Source organism: Tamandua tetradactyla, chromosome 20 (genome assembly GCF_023851605.1).
Source record: "Tamandua tetradactyla isolate mTamTet1 chromosome 20, mTamTet1.pri, whole genome shotgun sequence".
In the NCBI taxonomy this organism is placed as follows: domain Eukaryota; kingdom Metazoa; phylum Chordata; class Mammalia; order Pilosa; family Myrmecophagidae; genus Tamandua; species Tamandua tetradactyla.
In genome coordinates this window covers 3,301,625-3,318,031 of record NC_135346.1, presented here as the reverse complement: position 1 = coordinate 3,318,031, position 16,407 = coordinate 3,301,625, and the positions used below count along the sequence as shown (strand labels likewise).

At 42.2% G+C, this 16,407-nt stretch overlaps 2 non-coding genes across 2 annotated transcripts; both read right to left on the bottom strand.

The window, feature by feature from the left end:
* Nucleotides 1-15,276: 15,276 nt before the first annotated feature.
* Nucleotides 15,277-15,349, bottom strand: TRNAK-CUU (transfer RNA lysine (anticodon CUU)). The gene has a single exon. It is a non-coding gene; the product is annotated as a tRNA-Lys (tRNA).
* A 395-nt stretch (nt 15,350-15,744) lies between these two features.
* On the bottom strand, nt 15,745-15,816 carry TRNAA-UGC (transfer RNA alanine (anticodon UGC)). Its single transcript has one exon. It is a non-coding gene; the product is annotated as a tRNA-Ala (tRNA).
* Between the last annotated feature and the right edge of the window lie 591 nt (nt 15,817-16,407).

Below are 16,407 nucleotides of genomic sequence, written 5' to 3'. Positions count from 1 at the left end.
TAATGACAAAGGACCCGGAAGATTGGTATGAGCTCTTATATGCATGATAAAAAGAGGATTGATTCGACTTCTGACTAATGTTTGTAAATGTAAAAACATTCGGGACAAGTCATCTCTTTCAAACAAAGAAGCTGTCTCAATGTGAGTAACTGTTTGGCAAACATATTCAGAATCAGAAATAATATTAAGAGATTGTGGGAAATTTTGTAAAACTTGAATTACAGCTGCTAATTCAGTACGCTGGGCTGAGGTATAAGGCATTTTCCAACTTTTGTTTTCCCCTGGGGTGACATATGCAGCCTGTCCATTGCTACTACCGTCAGTAAAGACAGTAATGGCTCCCTCCAACGGGGAAGCCCTAACTATTTTAGGCAAGATCCATTGTGTTCTTTTTAGAAATTGCAAAAGTTTTGACATAGGCAAATGATTATCAATTTGTCCTTTGAAGTCACTTAATGCTATTTGCCAAGAGGTATTGAAAGTATATAGACTTTGAACCTCTTCCTTTGTGAGATCACACACTATGCAATTAGGATCGCAACCTCTTAATTGAAAATATCTTTGGCAACCTCTGGCTATTAAAGAAATGATTTTTTGCAGATATGTATGTAAGCGTTTTTGTTTATTATTTGGTAAAAAAATCCATTCTAAAACACCATCTTGTCAAAATAGGCCTGTAGGAGATTGTAAGGTAAAGAAAATAATAAAGTCAACAGGCTTTTCTATATTTGAACAAGCGGTCCTTCTTGGATGCATTGTTCAATTAATTGTAACTCTCTTTCAGCTGCAGCTGTTAACTGCCTTTTGCTTAATAAATTAGAATCTCCTTGTAAAATATCAAACAAGTTCTGTAACATATAATTAGGAATTCCTAAAGTGGGTCTAATCCAATTAATATCTCCTAGCAGTTTTTGAAAATCATTTAAAGTTTGTAAATTATCCTGTCTTAATTGTATTTTTTGAGGAATTATTTTATTTGCAGCTATTTGCATTCCTAAGTATAGGTAAGGCTCAGTCCTTTGAATCTTTTCTGGAGCTATTTGCAGCCCATATTGAGGTAAAATTTTTATAATAGCACTGAAAACTTTTTCCAAAGAGTCATCATTGTCACTTGCAATTAAAATATCATCCATATAGTGAATAACAAGGGCCTCTGGAAATTTGTTTCTTATTTCTTGCAAGGGTTGATGCACAAATAGTTGACATATAGTGGGACTGTTCATCATCCCTTGGGGTAAGACACACCATTGATATCTTTGCATCGGAGCCTGATTATTCAGTGCCAGAACAGAAAACGCAAACTTTTATTTATCTGCTGGATGCAGAGGGATATTAAAAAAAAATCTTTTAAATCAATAATAACCAATTTCCAAGATTGAGGAATCATAGAGGGTTGAGGAACCTCCAGCTGAAGTGCACCCATAGGGCTCATGGCTTTGTTTATTCCTCTTACATCAGTCAGCATTCTCCATTTCCCAGATTTCTTTTTAATAACAAAAACTGGAGAATTCCATGGGCTTTGGGAAGGTTCAGTATGTTGTAATTGCAATTGCTCTTGGACAAGATTATGAAGGGCATTCAGTTTTTCTTGAGAAAGGGGCCATTGATCCACCCATATTGGTGTAGTAATAAGCCATGTTATTGGGGTAATGATGCCCTTTGTTTCAATGGCCCCCATTATAAATTTGTTTGCTCCTTGGAATATCCTAAACCTCGATAATCCCTTGTTTGTCTAGTGTTTTGAAATTGCATCTTTAAGTATAGTTGTTCTGTGTTGCCTCCCGGCCAGAGGGACATCTGTGCCTGGGAATAAAGTAATTCCCCTATTTCCCCTGTCTTGAGAAGTTGCAGGCATTCATGAGGTTAAGCCTTTCTATAAGCTCTTTTACAAGCTCTGTTGAGCAAACAGCTAAGTTGATTTGCAATTGTTGTTTACCCTCGGGCTGGAGGGAGTAAAACTTCCTGGAATATCGCATGCAGAAGTTTCCGAGAAGATTGCCCCCTGTCAAGGGGGTAGGGAGGAAACGGGTGTGACCTGGGGGTGGTGACCCGCTAGATAAGGGAAGCTCTGAGGATACAAAAGGGAGGCAAGAAAACATAAGACTACTACTACTAAGATGGGGAACTACTAAGAAAGAACTAATAAAGATCTGACTCCCAAGAAGCAGGGAGCCCTGAGTGATGGAACCATACTTGTCTCCTGAGTGCTGATTTCTTAAGTCAACCTCGACGCCCCTCTCCTGACTCGGCTCAAGCCGGCCGCGGCAGTTCTGCTTTATCTGATAAGTGAGGGATATGCAAATATGCTCCCCACTGTGAAAGCAGACATCTGCCACAAAAGGTTGTAATGTTGATTTTTGTCCTTCTGGGCCAATTACTTCAAATATTTCAGTACTTTGATAAATATCAGTCATGGTACCTATGCCGGTGAAAACAGTAGGTACCCTTTTTAATGTCCAATTCTAGGGCCAATATCTTTTAGCTATGATAGTTACATCAGCTCCAGTATCAATCAAACCCAGAAAAATTTTGTCTTTAATAGTAAAAGTAATTTCTGGGCAGTTGTCCCCAATAAATGTTTGCCAATAAATTTCATTTCCAGTTGAACCAAAACCTCTTTGACGGTTGAAGGGCAGAGAAGGAGGAACATGATAAGGTAAAAGTAGTAATTGAGCAATGCGTTGTCCAGTCTTAATTTGAAAAGGCTGTAAAGATTGAGCCATAATCTTCAATTCCTCTTTATAGTCACTGTCAATTAAACGAATTTGTATTAATAGACCCTGCTTAAACTACTCCTTCCAATTATTAAACCAACAGTATGGTTGGGCAGAGGGCCAGAAACTCCAGTGCTAATTAATTGAATACCCATTTCAGGTTGAAGTAAAATATCCTCAGCTGCAGGTAGATCTATTGCAGCACTACCGCGAGTTGCAGCTTTTAACTCTAAGATTGGAATGCATGGTTTTTGCCGTTGCTGACAGGATAGTGTGTCTGTGGAGCTTGGCTCAGGTTGTTTGTCCTGGGGCCCTGAGCTAAGCCCGCAAGGCAGTTTCCCGACCTTTTCAACAGAGCACCATTTTTATGTGTTCTAGAACGACATTCATTAGCCCAATGAAAGCCCCTCTGGCAAATAGGACATAATCTGGATGGCTGTTTTTTAGTTGGGGTGGAATTATTATCATGAAAAGATTTACAGTTTATCTGAAAGTGCCCAAATTTTCCACATTTAAAACAATTTCCTTTCTTTACGTTCAAGTTAGACTTCATGGTAGCTGCCAATACTGCCATTTAATGAGAAGTAGACCCAGTGTCCTGACAGGCTTTTATATAGCCCTGTATGGAACCACCGGCAGTTTTAATGGGTCGAATAGCCTTTTTACACTCACTGTTAGCATTATCAAAGGCTAATGTCATTAAAATTAAATCACAGGCTTCAGATGTTTGCACGGTTTTTTGAATCACGTCTGTTAGACGTGCCGCAAATTCGACATATGGCTCATTATGTCCTTGAATTACTTTAGCAAAAGTTAAAGCAGGCTGTCCTGGTGTAGAAATTCTCTGCCAAGCTGCAAGACAGGCCATTCTGACTTGGTTGATAGTGCTATCATCATATTGTAACTGTCTTTCAATACCTGCCCATTGAGCAGTGCCCATGATTTGTTCTGCTGTTATTAACACTGGAAGTTGCTCATTAGCATTCCTCCTAGCCAGCTGATTAGCTTCATCAGTCCACCATGTTTTAAATTGTAAAAATTCAGCTGTACTTAAAACAGTTCTGGCTAACATCTCCCAATCCCAAGGAATTAATCTATCGACATGAGCCATGCCCTGGACTAGACATGTAGTATATGGAGAATTCACTCTGTACTGGGCACAAGCTTGTTTCAACTCTTTTAACAATTTAAAAGGAATGGGCTCATGATGAATTTCTACAGTGCCCTGAGGATTATTTTGATCGGGAGGCAAGTGATTAACTGTCACAGGAAAAGCTGATAGAAGTTGTACTGCCTCCAGGTCCCCTTGCTGAGATCCCTGTAGTAAACATTTCATTATGGATGTTTTGGGTGTAGGCTTCGGTGCTATTACACGATTCATATATTTAGCTGAATCACCAGTATCTGTAAAAAATGGATTCTGAGGAGGCTGTGGACTGGGAATAGGGGCAGGAGGTGGATTGCAAATTCGTGCAGGGAATATGGAATTTTGCTGATATAAAGTAGGTTTTGTTTGATCAGAATCTGGGAAGTCTTGAGGGCAAGTGAAGCTTGCCTTCTTTGAAAAAGGGGTGGTATGGGCTACAGTGTAAGAACACTGCGAGCACATAGATTTAACATCTTCCTCATCTGTATTTGTATCTTCCTTATCTCTAAGTTTCACTCCATTTTCATCTATATCTGTTGTCGCAGTCATGCTTTTTTGGGAAAAAATCCTCAGTCTCCCCATCTTCACTTTCTGACTGTAAGGGATCTAAGGCTGCCGCTATTTGATGACACAATGTCCATGCTGATAATGGGACAGTCTCCCCCTTTCGATATGTAAAGAAGGATTTTATAAAGCTTAACAGTAGCTAATTTTTCTTGCTTAATTTAGCTATTTACATATATTTTAGCTTCTGAATGATAGAAATATCCAGCAAAAGCATTTGTGTCATTTTATATTCACTGCTATGCATTTGGTGTGAGTTAAGAATTGTAAAGAAAAGAGTTATGGGCCCCATCAGGCTAAGAAAAACAACCCGGAACTTCCCAGGGGCGGTTATCTGCTGCCTTGGTTATGCAAGGTTATCTGCTGCCTTGGTTATGCAAGGTTGTAACTGCCGGAGGAAGTTTATCTAAGAATGCAACTGAGAAGGTTGAGTAAGGGAGTTTTGCACAATGAGACAGCTGCTTCTTGCATGAAGCAGCTCCCATGACTCATGCGCGAAAAATGTTTGTTATCTGCTTCTTGCAAAATGTTTGTTATCTGCTTCTTGCAAAATGTTTGTTATCTGCTTCTTGCATGAAGCAGCACCTGTGACCCATGCTCGACCCTCACCCCCCTCCTCCTACCCCTTAAAAGCTTCCCCAAACCCAGGCTCGGGGCTCTCTGTTCCTGTGTGTTCAGTGAGCCCCACGCATGTGTGGTAAATAAACCCCTTGCGTGTTGCATGAGAGAACGTCTCTTGGAGTCCTTCTTTGCATGACAAAACTCTCGAATTCTTACAGATAGGCCCTCTGAAGAGCCTTCATAACTAAACGCCATTGTTTTAAATTTAAAATATTACGACTCTCAGGATGAAACCATTGACAATGTTTTTGAATGAGATCAAATAAGCTTATTAATTCAGATGTTTTAACAAGCACCCCATTAGCTTCTAACAGTGTTTTCAATTCACACACATACTCCTCCAGCCACCCATTGTGATTACCCATTACCCTGATGATCCAAGGAAAATGCTTACTTACAAATACGACTCGAGTCCTCTTCTATCGGCTGGACACACGTGCCTCTAATGAGACTTTTCCTTGGTTCCTTAATATTGATTTGGAGTCTTCTTCTTCGAGCCCCATGTTGGGCGCCAAATGTTGCTTCCTGTTGAAACAGAGCTCAAAGGATATTAAGGAATGATGAGAAAGAGAGAGAGAAAGGAAGAAAAGAAAGACAGACACAAATGGGATCAGGGGGTCTGAAGCTTAACTCTACATCAGACATCAGGCATCAGACATCAGACAACTTTATTCTCAACCAGATCCTAGTTATATACCACAGGATGTCAATAGATATGCAGGCATTTCCTGAGGGAGCAAAGTTCTTACCTTACAGTGTTCTTCATACTTAACATAACCATTTGAGGTAAACATTCTCTTCCTCCCAGACTGCTCTACATAACAATCTCCACAGTTTACTGCCGCCATCCTGAGGCCAGCTGCTTCCAACAGATTCTGTAGGTCTTGTTTTAAACCCTTGGCTCCTACAGATACACAGTGATTACAAGTGAAATATGTGAAAGTGTAAGAAAGGATGATTCAGAAATGGATGGTGGAAGTTCAGGCTGGGGAAAAGTGTTCACAGGGAAGATAGTGGCAGTTAAAACCACAATATCAACATGACATCGTGTTAATTAGGCACCTGGCCCAGTTGTTAGTGTTTCTCTTAGTGCTGTGAGGTAGGTAATGTGTTCCAGATGAGGCCACTGAGGCACAGACATGTCACATAAGGTGAGAAGGCTGAACAACAGGTTGGGGTAGAAGAAACAGAAGACCGAGCTCAAGGACAGGGATGGAGAAAAGAAATAGGACAGTGTGCTAGTTTGAAACTGTTATGTACTCCAGAAAAAGCACGTTCTTTTCCTAATCCAACCTTATGAAACCAAACTTATTGCTTAGGGTGGAAACCTTTGATTGGATTGTTTCCATGGAGACTAAATCACTCAATTCTGGGTGTGACCTTTTGATTAGATGGAGACGTGACTCCCCCCATTCAAGGTGGGTCTTGATTAGTTTACTGGAGTCCTCTAAAAGGGGAGACATTTTGGAGAAAGCTCAGAGCCAACAGAGAGCCAGACATCTGGAGGTACTTGGAGACAGAGAGAGCAGATGCCTAGACATGGACGTTTGGAGATGCAGAGCCCATCAGATGTCGCCGTGTGCCTTCCCATGAGACGCTGATGAGCCAGAACCCAGAGCTGTGTCCTGAGGAGCTGAGTGAGACCCACAGACGCTTAGAGAGGAAGCCACTGGCATCAGAAGCTGAAAGCAACAGAACCAGGAACAAGGACCAGCAGACGCCATTATGTGCCTTCCCATGTGACAGATATCAGCCTTCTTTGAGTCAAGGTATCTTTTTCTGGATGCCTTAGTTTGGACATTTTCATGACCTTAGAACTATAAACTTGTAACTTAATAAATTATCTTTTTAAAAGCTGTTCCATGTCTGATATTTGCATTTCCAGCAGCATTAACAAGCTAAAGCAGACATCTGAGAGAATACTTAAATACTCACTTATCAAAGTGATCAGAGGGTTAAATTTTCTTCAGTGGTAGGGGAGAGGGCAGTGAAGTCTCCAGGAAGGAGCAGGTGGAATGGCCTTCAGCACCCCAATCCAGAGCTCCTTGCCCTGGGCAGTCTCCTGTGCTTGGGGGTCCCCTCCAGCACGGCCTGTTTCCAAGAAGTTTGTGCTTTCACACACATGACCGGCAACTTCTTTCCCACTGTTTCCAATCGTGTTAGGCAAATCATTAAACCTTATCAAAGTGATAATCAAATTCCCCCTAAAGCTCCATATCTCTTAAAGGCAGACAAAGCCCAAACCAAAGCAACCCAGGGGATGGCTAAACTCATCAGGCTTCCCTATTAGCAGGACTTACACAAAAGATGTCAGCGTGGTGTCCATTTCTGTGCCCTTGCCCTATCATCCTTGTTGTGTCCTTCCCAGAATTTATAGTTGTGCTCATCCAGCCAGGAAGGCTGAGTCCCCTGCTCAGCCTCCAGCCATGGGATGTCTGGACCCAGGGGGACAGAGGGTGAAGGATTCCATGGATTTGGGAGAGTTCCCTGTTCACCCGCTGGCCTAAGGTCTTTTTTTTTCTTCACATGTTTACTGGTTGATTGGAGGTAAATGGGCACACAGCCCCGGCCCCAGGCTCTGGACGACCGCTTCCTCCACACGCTGTCCAAGCTGACCTCCTTCTTTGCTAGCAGGACTCCGAGGGCACCTCTTGATCCCCTGTCACTCTTCTCAGGGAGGATTTTTTTTTTTAATATTTTTTTGAGATATCTTCATGCACCATACAGCCCATCCAAACTACACAACCAGCCGCTCACAATATCATCACATAGTTGTGTTTTCATCACCAGGATCATTTTTAGAACATTTGCATCACTCCAGAAAAAGAAATAAAAAGAACAAAGAAAAAATGCATACATCCCATATCCCTTATTCCTCCCTCCCATTGACCACTAGTATTTCAATCTACCCATTTCTTTTTATCCCTCTTACCCCCTGTTCTAGTTTGCTAGCTGCCAGAATGCAATATACCAGAAACAGAATGGCTTTTAAAAAGGGAAACTTTATAAGTTGCTAGTTTACAGTTCTAAGGCTGAGAAAATATCCCAATTAAAGCAAATCTATAGAAATTCCAATCAAAGGCATCCATCCAGGGAAAGATACCTTGCTTCAAGAAGGCTGATGAAATTCAGGGTTTTCTTGCTCAAGTGGAAGGGCACATGGTGAACATGGTCAGAGTTTCTCTCTCATCTGGAAGGGTACATGGTGAACACGGCGTCATCTGCTAGCTTTCTCTCCTGGCTTCCTGTTTCATGAAGCTCCCCAGAAGTCATTTTCCTTCTTCATCTCCAAAGGTCGCTGGCTGGTGGACTCTGCTTCTCGTGGCAGTGTTGTTCTGCTCTGCTCTCTCTGAATCTCAGGATTGGACATAGACTTATCCAGGAAGGATTTGTGGAAATTCTTTATGTCAGATGGGCATGATCCAAGGCTACTGCATAGAAAGCCAAAACGAGAGTGTTTGTGGGACCTGTATAAACAGAGCTGCTGCCAGTCTGGACTGGGGGGTTCAGGAAGGGACGCATTGTAGGAAAAATAACTTCAGAGGCAAAACCATGGAGGCTGAGATCTGAAGTCAAGAGGCCTCGGACCAAGAGAGCGGACCCACCCAAGCCCCTGAAGATGGTGAGTTTGCCCCAAAGGGAGAGGATAGGCCTTCCACCTCATTGCAATGGAAGAGTCATGATGCCTTAGGCCTTGCAGAGGGTGAAACACATTCCTTGGGGTTTGGGAAGAGCCTGGCTGCCACCACATGGAGGGGTTGAGTGTGTGCCCTGGAGATGGCAGAGAGCCTGGGTGCAGCCCCAATGCTTAGAGAGGGTAAAGCCAAGAAAAAGGTGGACTTCCCAATGTCCCCCAAGATTGCATTCAGAGAGAGGCAGGCCTCTGAACCAAGGTATCTTTCCCTGGGTGCCTTAGATTAGACATTTCTATAGACTTGTTTTAATTGGGACATTTTCTTGGCCTTAGAACTGTAAACTGGCAACTTAGTAAGTTCCCCTTTTTAAAAGCCATTCTGTTTCTGGTATATTGCATTCTGGCAGCTAGCAAACTAGAACACCCCCCATTGTTTATTTATTTATTGCCGTTATTTTTTTTTCTCATCTGCACATACCCTGGATAAAAGGAGTATCAGAAACAAGTTTTTCACAATTACACAGTCACACTGTAAAACCTCTATAGTTATACAGTCGTCTTCAAGAATCAAGGCTACTGGAACACAGCTCAGCAGTTTCAGGTACATTCCTCCAGGCACTCCAATACACTATGAACTAAAAAGGGATATCTATATAATGCATTAGAATAACCTCAAGGATTATCTCTCGACTCTGAAATCTCTCAGCCACTGACGCTTTATTTTGTCTCATTTCTTTGTCTCCCCTTTTTAGTTAAGAAGGCTTTCTCCATCCCTTGGTCATCTTGCCTCAGGAGTCCTAGGTCATCCCCCAGGACTCCCTGTCAGTCTTCCACATTTCCAGGGAGATTCACACCCCTGGGAGTCCCATGTAGGCGACAGGGTAGTGGCTTAACCTGCCGAGTTGGTTAGAGAGCAGTCAAGGAGAACTTTGAACTGAGCCTCAGCTCACACAAGACAGTTCTCATCTGTCCTCTTTGTGGAGGCAGTGCATGAGTCCATAGCAACGAACGCCAACGATCCAGTGTCAGGCTGGATAATACCATCTATGGGAAGCTGTCTCGTTTGAGCCATTTCTTTTGGAGTATCCTTAATGCTAACTTCTCATATAGCCTCACAGCTTTTCTAGACTCATCTTGTTTCAATTATTGTTCTCTTGCTGAAGCTTACATTGTAGGTACCCCTTTATACTTTGGCCCCTTTGTCCTTTCAGCATACCCTTGACAATGTGCAAACATCCTTGTTTCCTGACAGCAACACAGGGTTCAAGCCCATCAGTAATTTTCCCTGCCCGGAGATACAGGGAATGTTCAGGGAGCTCAGATTCTTTCCAGTGGAGAGTAAGGGAAAAGAACCCAATCTGGGTGCCAAAGCCGTGCATGGATCCAAAGGCTCCTGGTGGCATCCAGCTGCCTGCCCTCTGTGTGTGTTGGAGACAGAACTAGAAGGGAAATAGTTTAAAGCACATGCACTCACACTGAAGCTTCCAGTTAGTTACAGCTTTGCTAGAGCTTTACTTTTGTTTTTCCCCTACTAATTTTGAACTTTTCTCTACAAAACAATCTAAATGTTTCAACCTCTCACTCACTTGTGTTCTGGTTGGGGTGGATGAAAAAGTTTTATTAATGGATTGCACATGTGAATGTACTTCACACCATGGGGTTATATATCAGATTGTGGTTAAAGTGGGGACTTTTAGATTATATATACGTTACAAAAATAAAAAATTCTTAAAAATTGTATTTGGCCACCAAACTTTTTTTTTTCCATGAAAGATCTCCTGGGTACTGTTGTGAAAAAGAAATTGTATTTGACCATCAAACTTTTTTTTAAATTTTCATGGAACATCTCCTGGGTACTGTTGTGAAGTTGTAGGATTTGCCTGCAAATTATGATGATTTGGGGGTTGAGATGGATATTTTTGTTACATTATAGAAAAATCTGTAGCTTTCAGTACAATAAGGTTTAATGAGTTAGGAATTGGATGTTGAATTTCATCAAAAGCCTTTTTGATACCAATCAAGATAACCATATGATTTTTCTACTGTAAACTCTTATTTTGATTTCCTATTCAGATTTACTAATATTTGACTTAGAGTCCAATATGTAAGTTAATAAAAAAAAGATTGTTCTACATTTCTCTTTGTGAAACTTTTGTCAAGAATATGCCAACTTTATAAAATTGTTTTACATATTTTCCTGGTTTTTTTTTTTTTTGGTAACAGTCTAAAGAGATTGAAAACTACTTTGTTTATTATGGTTTGGAAGAGTTTACTTATGTGAAGAATTTACCTATAGCCTTTCATAGAGGTATTATTTGATAACTTTTTCCATTTCTTCTAGAGTTATTGATCTTTCAGCTTTTAGTTATTTGATAATTTGTGTTTCCCTTAAAATTATCCATTTTATCCAGTTCTTAAAAGATTTATTAGCAAACACTTGTACCTAGAATTTTCTTATGATGTTTTGATCTCGTCCGTATCTGATTAAAGTCCCTTTATTATTACTGTATTGGTCGGCGTTCTCTAGAGAAACAGAGCCAACAGGAGAGATCTGTAAATATGAGATTTACACAGGTGTCTCATGCAATCATGGGAAAGGAGGAGTCCGAAATCCACAGGGCAGGCTGTGAAGCTGGCGGCTCTGATGACACATCTGAATGAACTTCACAGGAGAAACTCCCTGGCTGAAGAAGCAGGGAAAGAGTGCTCTCTTCTCCCTTGAAAGTCTTCGACTGGTTGGAAGATGTCATTTGCGGGAAACGCACCCTTAGTTGATTGCAGATGTGATCAGCCATAGCTGCAATCAACTAATTGATGATTTAGCACACCAGCCTTTTGGTTTATCAACCAGCCACAAAATATCCTTGCAGCAACCATTAGGCCATTCCTTGGCCAAGTTGACACCAGAACATACCCAAAAAAAAAAAAAAAAAAAAAAAAAGAAGGGAATTGTATTTCCCCCTCTTTGTTTTTAAAACATTTTATTAGAAAATTTTAAGTAGACCCGGCTTCAACGATTATCACCTTCCCACCATTCATTCCTCTTTTTCTGCACCTGCTGTGCTTCCCACTCTGCTCACTCTTTCTCACGGACTATCCTTACTATCCTTCTACAGTCACTTTATGACCCTCTTCCTGCACTCTGGTTATTATGTTACACTGTAGCCCTTTGACTTTTAGGACATAACATTAATAACTACAGATCACGTGACTTGGGTCCTTACGAGGGTCTGGACACTTTCTAGATACTGCGCATGCACTGACCACTGCAGCCGGCAGGGAGCCTATGGGGTGAGGCAATCACAGGAGACTTCATTTATTCATTCATCTATGTTGCAGTGAAAAAAACAGGCCAGGCCCCTGCTAGCCCGGAGTTTACCTTCTAATAGGCAACTTCAGTAACAAACTAATAAACGGATGTAGGGATACTTTCAGGAAGAGATACAAACGATAGGAAAATTAAAGGGGGGTGATCTGAATGGGTGGCATAGGTTAACAGAGGAAAGCAATAGAGAGATGGGCCAGGAGCGACATATCAGAGGAGGTGACACTGAACCATGAAATTGAAATGAGCCAGTTTCCAGAGATCCTGGGGAAGAGGGCTTCAGGATGTTTCCAGACAAGGGTGGTGAGTTGTTTTGCCCAATATGTGCAAATGACCAATTCCTGAGACACCAGGGTTTCAAAGAGAAACAGAGTTTATAACTAGGCATGTAGTAGGAGAGCAGATGGCCTAGCGGCCCAAAATCTGTCTCCCCAAACTGCAGTAATTCTGATAGTTTTAGGAGAGAAAAGATGGGAAGGTTTTAGGATGATGAGCACAGTGGCCCCAGATGATGTCGTTAGAGGTGATCTGATCATTTGCCTGCACAGAATGATTACACACTTAGGCACAGAACATATGTAAGAGAACGGTGGCCTTAACATGACGATGGGCATGATTTTAGTATTATAATGAGGTACAGGTGACATGCAGGTTAAAGTCTAAGCTACTGAGCATGTCAGCTGAGCCCATTTTGGTTAGATCCAGTCTCGGTTATCAAGATAACTTTGGACTTGGGGTGAGTTAGTTCGGGGCTGACCCAAGACCCTTCATTAATAAACATTAGGGGCTGTGTTTGGTGATTACAAGACTCTAAAGTCCAAAAACTGGATTAAGTGGGGACAAGTGCGTGTCAGTCACAGGTTTTTACCATCACAGGGGCACAAGATAAAGGCTATACAATCGTTATTGGAGATCCAGTATGCAACTGTAACTCTAAATTACAATTTAGAGATTTCAGGTATTTCCCCTCTGTCTACTCCAACATACCAGAAAGCAAAAAGGAATATCTATATAATGATAAAGAAGTCAAAATGATCACTTAAATCTAATTTCTCGGTTACAAGGAGACAGAACACAGGGCTCCTATTTGTTACTGAGGCAGGAGTTACTTTAGTGAGTTCAAGGAAGAGGGAATTTCAGGGGATGGGGGTAAGAAGCACAGTTGCACTTTCTTGAATGTGCCTTTGATAACTCCATCCAGGATGTCATTTGTTGTTGTTGTTGTTTTGCAGATGGACTGGAAAAAGAGTGGAGGAAACTGGCCACAATCATAGAAGGTTCCTAGAAACACAGTAGCGCCCCAATGCAGAGTTTTGGGGAACGGGTGAATATTTACATAGCCTTATTCACAACATTGCAATTAAATGATACAAGCGGGACCTCTGAATGTGTTGTGGGTTACTGGTCAAAGCAGCAAATCTATGGTATCAGACTGGAGTCAGATGCCAGCTCTCCACTTCCCAGCTGAGTGGCCTGATCCCTCAGTGCCTCCGTTTTCTCATCTACCACTGAGGGTTCAGATACAAAAGGCCTTCAGTATCATTTGAAATGTCTAAGAGAATGTCACCAATTGAACAAACGTTCAAGCTGACTCAGTTTGATAACCTTAATTCGTGAAGGAACCAGTGAAATGGATCATTTCTGTAGTTTCAAAAATTGCTAGCTTTACAAGAATAATAATAATATTTGTAACTTGAATGTAAAGCCTTAAGAAAAACTAAGCTTTCATATTTATCATTGTAATAAATTGACAATTCATTACAAAATAAGGAGCTGCAAATATCCTTTTCCCTATTCAAACCTCTCCTCACCACCCACCCCCTTAGACATTAAACATCTCAAATGACGATGATAAGCATAGAAGCTTTCCTAAAATATCCAGTGATTTTATTCCAGTTGGTCCTGACACGGAATGAAGGAAGGGTCATTCCAGGTCATCTTCTTGGCCACTGTTCTTTTCACAGGAAACGCTCCAGAATGACTGGTTCACTGCTCTGGTGGGCCTTTTGTCTTCCCCCTTACCCGAAATCCACATTTCCTAGAACACCAGTATTGCGATTGACGACTGTCTTTTATTTGGGGGACTTACACCCTTAATTTGACGTGATATGATACAAACAGTGATGAAATATGGGATGAGTGTTTCATGACATTTGAGCCATTTCTGCGGACAGCACCCAGACACAGATGGACTGTGTCAAGTCCAGTAGAGGGGAACCAATTCCTGTTAAGGAGATGATACTGGAACATTTTTAGACTAGTTATATAACATGCATGAATATATTTAACCTGGAGAAAATCTTATCTTTTAAATGAAAATATTCAAGTCGATTGTTGATGAATAACTGATATGTACTTATGTAATCATTATTGGAGCCACTTCAGAATACACATACATGATCTAATCATTTATATATGCCCCAAAGGACTCCAAGACCAAAAAAGAAACTCACATACAAACTTAATTTTTTATACCTGGTGTTGAATTCTTCCTGTTCAAGGGAGAAAGTGTGTAGAGTAAGAAATGACTGAAAAGGCCCTTCCGATGATGTTCTCGCTATCCAGAAACAAACCTGGGGGGGGGGGGGGGGGAGAGAGAGAGAGAGAGAGAGAGAGAGAGAGAGAGAGAGAGAGAGAGAGAGAGAGAGAGAGGAAACAGCCATCAAACCAACGTGATCATATACAATTGGATAAAAAAAAATCACAAACAAAAGACTGATCCTGTGGGGTATGGATAGATGAATATAAAAATAAAGACAAAAAGAAATAATAGTGGGGATAAGGGATTATGAAAAATTGGGTAGATTGCAATACTGATTAATGGTCAATGAGAAGGAGGGATAAAGAGTATGGATATATGGGTTTTTTCTCTTATCTTTTTATTTCTTTTTCAGGAGTGATACAAATGTTCAAAATGATCGTGGTGATGAATACACAACTATGTGATGATATTGTGAGCCATTGATTGTATACCATGTATGGATGATTGTATACCATGTATGGACAGTATGTGTGACGATATCTCAAAAAAAAAAAAAAAAAAACAGAAACAAAATACCTCTGGAAGTGTATGTATGCAGAGTTGTTGCCTAGAAGTGAAGGTAGCCTTCAACACACCAAAACTGGTAAAAAGATCACGTTGTTAGCCGGTCAAACCTAGAACAGGTAAGGACAGAATAATTGCCCGCAGAAGGTCAGACAGCAACAAAAACGCACAAAATTTCCCAGGCATGATTCAAGTCTTTCTTTCAGAAGTAAAACCTCCTGTTTTCGCCCAACGTGGAGCTCGAACCCACGACTCGGAGATTAAGAGTCTCACGCGCTACCGACTGAGCTAGCCGGGCGTGACGCCGGACTACTGAAGCAGTCTCAACTTCAAGGATATGTCCTGGCTGCAGTTACTCCGAGGATTAAAGTTGGATTTAGCTGCAGGGTGATGGCCACTAACCAAACCTTACAGTCAAAAACACCCAAGCTCTGCTCTCCGGGAAGCTCAGGCCTCCCCTGTCCTCGCGTTCACCCGTTGCTTGCATTACCCTAACAGCAAACCGGCCCTTTTCCAAAGATTAAGGTGAGAAGAAGGGAAAAATCGCGTTCAACGCGGTGCAGTCCGTGAGCTTTCAACCTGGTGTAGCCCGGTAACCCGGAGGGAGCATGGGACAGCAGCGGACGGATGCACTCCGTCTCCGGACTGAGGGAAAAATAGGAAGGAAGGAAGCGTGCGCACAACCCCCAACGCTGGAGATGCCGGGGATCGAACCCGGGGCCTCATACATGCAAAGCATGCGCTCTACCACTGAGCTACATCCCCAACCGGGAGAACCCCCTTCCCGTAGATCCCTTGGCTACTGACGGACGCAGGCTGCGGAAGGGCTCCCGGACCCCGCAAGATATTTTAGGGTGCTCCGCTGATTTGGTGCGCGGGCTGGCCCTGCCACGCCACGGAGGACGACTGACGCAAACGAGCGCCTCGGAGCAGGGCACGCAGAGCAGATGGAAATAACCAGATACGCTGCCCGGGATGAATTACAGGAAGATGAAAAGAACCGGAGACTGCGCGCAGGACGCTACGCTTTACTAAAAGAAAAAAAAGAAGAAAAGAAAAGCGGGGTGGGGAGAGGGGCGCGTAGTAAAATATTTGTATAAAATCCCACGAAATCGTTGTAAGGTTGCTCGGGATGAAGAGGAAACTGAGCGTAGGCGATGGGCGGACTTTTCTCTCGACTTTTCTGCGTTTTGAGCCAATGTTAAGAACATTTTACTGAGTGCCTACCGTGTGCCAAGAACTGCTCTACACACTCGGGAACCGACAACACAGAGTTGGTATCCCAAGGGCACTCGGTGCTGCGCGGAAACAGAGCCGCCACGCGAGGGAGCGCGCTAAGGTGGGGCTCAGGGGGCG